Raw genomic sequence first — 6,000 nt, 5'->3', positions numbered from 1 at the left:
GAGTCAAACGGGAAGAAGTCGAAACTAGAAAAGAAAGCTATTCATAAAAATAAACTCCTCAAGTAGCCAAAGCAGTGGTAGTCGAGCGGGCATGATCTTGATCATGTTTCAAGTGCCCCATACATTAGTGGGGCTAGGAGTTGGGTCCGACACAGGCTAACCATCTTCTTGGTATTTTTATTCTTCTCCTTCTTCCTGCCTAGGAGGTGAAATAAATAGAGTCAGGCGAGGAAATTTAGAGGTGGTGGCAGCAGGCCACCCAGAACCATCACCAGTAGCAAGAGCTAAAGTAATAGGAAAAACAAAAGACCACCTCGAGCCAGAGTCACAACATAGAGGAGAAGCCGAGTGTTTCCTCCACACATTAGTATCCAAAGACTTGTGAGTGAAAAGAACAACATTTCTATCTTTGCAAAGAGTAAATGGGATCTCCATTATGAAAGCATGCCATATCTAGGAAAACTTGAAGGGGATTCTAGGCGAATCACCCAGAAAAGCCATATGCCAAGAAAAGGGCTTAGGCCGAAAAGGCTGAAAGAAATCATGGATCCAACTCCAATACTATTGAGCTCTGCTACAAAACCAAAAAATGTGCATAAATGTTTCCGGATGTCCACAAAAAGAGCACCGAGGATCAGGAACCCCCAAATGTTTAAGTCTGGAACCCAAAGGCAACCCTTGAAAAAGAGCACACCAAGCAAAGTGTGCAATCTTGGGTTTAGTGGTGGCGAACCAAAAAAATAGAAACCTAAGTCTCCAGGATTTCTTAAAAGACTGCAAATGTGACCACTGGTTAAGAATATGGACCATAAGAAAGTGGGGCATCAACCAAAGATAACCCATTTTGGGTTTATAGCTGGTGAAAGGAGTACATCCAATCCTTCCACCAAGGTCTAATAGACTGAATTCCAAACTTATGCAATAGATGTGAGGGTAAGGCCAAAAACAGAAGGTCCATATGTTTGTCGATTAGGTCAAGACAGACGAAACTGGACATGGAGGTCATCCAATGATCAAAGACTCATAGAAACTCTAGAAAATAGGTCCTTAGGTGTTCAAATGTCATGTTTGTGAAAATGCATAGTAGTAACACCCCAGATTTTGGCTAGTAGTAACCCTTGCACCTGAAAAAGAGGTGACCAGCAGAGGTTGTGTTTATTCATGGAGATCCCATCACGAAAACCATCACCAGCCCACCGAAGCCAAGGCTTAATAGCTTCCCAAGCACGCCAGATGCTTCTAACAACAAAAGTACCCTGGATCTGAATTGGGTCTTTCCTAATGAGAAGGGATTGAAAACTAATCCCCTTCTAGGTAGTGATAAATTTAAGAAACCCCCCTCAAGAAAAGATATAAAATCTTGGCAATTTTTTTTATATTTTTGATAAAAAAATTAATTTTTATTGGTGAATATTTTATTTTTTAAAAGAAACTATTAATTTAATTGGCGATTTTTTTTAGAACAAAATTCTTTGGTTTCGCAAATCTTAGAAAATAATATGATTATGCATTAATTACTATTGCATAATTTCATTTTATAGAAAAGTAGAGTGATATGGTGGAAATCATTAATGAGTTTAAAGGGTAGACGCTACTTTAAGTTACTGCCATTAATTTAAATTATTCTAATAGCCCTTTTTGAATCATTGTGGCAACTAAAGATTTTTGATAAAACCCTAAAGTAACTAATAATTATGATGTATTATTGGCAAATTAATTTAATTTTTTACAATAAATTATAAAACATTGGCGAATCTGATCCAATTATGTATCACATATTTTGGTGAATCTTTGAGTTCAAAAGTTTAATAAAATAAACTCTCGCGGTTTAAATAAGACAAATAAAAATTTCTAAAAATGTGGCGATTTAGGTCACCTAAAAAAACTTGAACTATTAGCCAAATTTTGATTTTCATATTTTAAAAAATAGCCAAATGGTGAATATCATAAAAAATAGCCAAATGGCGAATAGCCACTAAAAAAATCACTATAGTTCTAGGCCGGCCTATTGGCAGGAAAACCAGAAGAAATGCAATGTGGAAGGATGATTTTCCAAGCCTCATCGCTAGATAAGGCTCTATGATCCATTTAGCACATAATCGGGACTCCTTGGGAAGGCAACAATATTCCCAAGGGACTTTGTGAAAACTTTGATGGTTGGAACTAGAGGCAAAAGTATTTCCAACTTCATATAAGAGACCTTGTTAGGAGCCCAACATGAAGACTAGTAGACATGAGTGGCAGCCAAAACATTTGAATAAATTTGAAATTTGCCAGCAAGAGAGAGTCTTCGTTATCTAATAGGCTAATTTTTTTTTCTCGATCCTGACTATCACAGACGGAACTTGAAAGGCAAAAGGAATGCTCAGAAAGAGAAAAATTTGTTCTTGGAATTTATGTAACATAAATATTTAATAACGGTTTCCCGCATACAACAATAACTGTATATATTAATAAGTTAGACTTGTGTCTGAATATCTATTGTAGCCTTTAGAATTTTATATTTGTCCCTTGATCTAAAGGTTTGATCTACCCGTGGATTGTTTTTCTCTATTTATGATTTGATGTCCCTCCTCCATTATAACTTCTTTTAGTTGAATGGATGTTTTTTTTTTTGAGCTGGTTCTTTCTCTTGGAAGGTGGCGTCTCCTCAAGTGTCCTAATTGCAGCTCTTTGACTAACTTGATATCTTAACAATCTATTTGGGAAACAAATTCAGAATCCCACTGATTATTCTTCCTTAATGCATGGTAATTAACCCATGGTCCTATCCTTAACATGGATTTTTTATTTGCTGCTCCAAATGCCTCCAATGCCCTTCTATCCCATCATTAATTTCATCCAAAGTTATTTGTAAATGTATATTCTTTGTCATTGTGTATTCACTGTAAGGGGCATGACATTACTAGATTATTCATTCTCCCTTATCTCATTAATGTGGTTAATTATACCTTTTTATTCTCTTTCTTTTTTTTTTATAGTTGTCATATTTTATCTCCTTGTCTTTTCTTATTTTTGCCATGGTTTCTATGTAGAATTTTGATCTTGACCTATCCTCTCTAAACTAGCTGATTAGAAAACAATAATAACAAAAAGAATATATTGCAAAAAGAAATCACAATTTAGAATAAAAAAACAAAGTGCCCTATTTTTTGGAATTGCACACACCAATTTCTTTATTGAAGCTTAATTAAAAAATTACATAGAGGCTGTATATATAAAGAATTTGTAGCCTAGAAGAATTAATAATAACTGTAGTTCTAAATATATTCCTAGCATTGCATGGAAAGCTACTAAGGCTCTCAAACTAAAAAAACAAACTACTCCCTAAATTAAGAATACAATAAGTGCATGCACAACATGCTTTATTTACTAAAAACAAACTCATGAAAAAAACAAAACTAAAAATAGTCCTAAGGATTAATGCATGTTGGAGTACATGCTTTATTTGCATGAATAAACAAAAAACTATTAACTAAATTAATCTAGTTGCATGCTAGAGAAGCATCAGTTATCAACATACTCCCCCTTGATGCTGAGAGGGATAGCAATCTTCTCATAGTGCTATAAACTAAGCTTTCACAACTGCTTTGGTGAATATATCTGCTAGCTGATCCTGGGTGTTGATGTGCTTCAATTCAACATCCTTCTTCGACACCAAATCTCGTATCAAGTGATATTTTAAATCAAAATGCTTTGTTCTGCTGTGATGAATTGGATTCTTTGCTAACTTGATGGCACTCACATTGTCACAATAAATTACTATAGGCTGAATTTGTTTTTCTCCATTTCTTCCAAAATGTTTTTGAGCCAAATAGCTTGTGTACCTACTGAGGTAATTGCAACATACTCTGCTTCTATAGATGAGAGGGAAACAATACTTTGGTTTTTTGAGCTTTAGGTAATTAAACTAGAATCAAAAGAAAAATAATTTCCAGATGTAGATTTACGGTCATCCATACTACCTCCCCAATCTAAATCACTAAATCCTACAAGATTGAACTTTTCAATAAAGTAGTAATGAATACCAAAACTTAAATTCCCTTTCACATACCTCAAAATATTCTTGGCTGCCTTCATATGTATTTCAAATGGATTTGTCATATACCTTGAAACAAGTGAAACTGAATACGCAATATCAGGTCTCGTGTGGATTAGAAACATCGAGCTCCCCACAATACTTCTATAAGCTGTCTCATCAACTAAATCATCACCATCATCTCAACATAACAAAACTCCATGAGCACTTGGAGTGGAGGCAAGGTTACAATCGGCCATATTAAATTTCTTCAGCATATCTTGTGCATACTTTGTTTGACAAATGAAAATCTCATCCTTACTTTGATAAACCTCCATTGCTAGAAAATATTTCTTCAAACCAAGATCTTTCATCTCAAATTATTTCATCATAGTAGCTTTGAATTTATCTTTCATCTTAGAACTACTACCCATATACAAAAGATCATCAACATACAAACTTATGATGAGGATATCAATACCTTCTTGTTTGTAGTATAGGGTAGGATCACTCTTACTTCTCTGGAAGCCATTCTCCTGAAAGTATCCATCAATTCTGGTATACCACACTCTTGGTGCTTTCTTGAGGTCATACAAAGCCTTCTTCAACCTATACACTTGATGCTCTTTTCCTTCCACTTCAAAACCTTGTGGCTGCTCCACATATACTTCCTCTTCTAAGTACCCATTCAAGAAGGCACTTTTCACATCCATATGATGTATGCTCCACTTCTTCTGAGCTACTAATGAAATCAACATTCTTATAGTCTCTTGTCTTGCTACTGGTGCAAATGTCTCTTCATAGTCAATTCCATACTTTTGTGTGAAGCCTTTAGCAACTAATCTTGCCTTGTGTCTTTCAACACTCCCATCATTGTTAAACTTGGTCTTGTAGACCCATTTGGTGCCAATCTTTTTCTTCTCAAGCTTGAGTTTTGTTAACTCCCAAGTGTCATTCCTGTGAATGGAATCCATCTCTCCTTCCATGTCTTTCACCCAAACTTCATTAGTACATGCATCTTCAAAACATGATGGTTCAAAATCAGCCTTGGCTAATAAAACAAAATTCACTGTCTCACCTATTGGGTTTTCTTCATGTACTTGATTTCCACTCTTCTGGTAGATATCACTCAATCTCCTTGCCTTCCTTGTAGAATTTGGAGAAGAAGCTGGACTTGAACTTGGTACTAAAGAACTTGATGAAGGATTGCTTGGTGGAGTTAAACCATTGGATATAGAAACATTAGTTGGTTGCTCATGATCAATATCAGCAATTATATCATCATTCAAAATAGATTTTGGCTTCTCAACATGGCCTTTTTGATGACCATAAACTCCCCCTTCATAAAAAATCACATCTCTTGAGACAATAAGCTTGTTAGTGAGGGGATTATACAATCTATAAGCCTTGCTTTTCTCACTATACACAATAAAAATACATGACTCACTCTTTGCATCTAACTTCTGTCTATTCTGATTAGGTACATGCACATAGGCTAAACAACCAAAAACTTTGAAATGATTAACATTAGGCCTTTTTCCATACCAAGCTTCATAAGGAGTCATCTTTTGTAGTGCATTGGTGGGGCTACAGTTGAGGATGTACACAGTTGTAGAAATTGCATCTCCCCAATAAGAATTGCTCAATCCCTTGGTTTGTAACATGCACCTTGCCATTTCAACCACAGTACGATTCTTCCTTTCAGCTACTCCATTCTATTGAGGTGTGTATGCAGTAGTAAGTTGCCTCTTGATGCCATTAAAATCACAATAACTTTGGAAAGCCTTTGAGAAAAACTCTCCTCCACGATCAATCCTTAAACATTTGATCTTGCACCCTTTCTCATTTTCCACAAGGGCTTTAAACTTCTTGAATGTATCCAAGGCTTCATCTTTGGCCTTCAAAAAATATACCCAACAATTTCGTGAGTAATCATCAATAAAAATGATGAAATATGCTGACTTACCCTAACTCTTAGTCTG

This window comes from Cryptomeria japonica, chromosome 8 (assembly GCF_030272615.1).
Source record: "Cryptomeria japonica chromosome 8, Sugi_1.0, whole genome shotgun sequence".
NCBI classification, from domain to species: domain Eukaryota; kingdom Viridiplantae; phylum Streptophyta; class Pinopsida; order Cupressales; family Cupressaceae; genus Cryptomeria; species Cryptomeria japonica.
Note: the sequence above shows the minus strand (reverse complement) of the source record.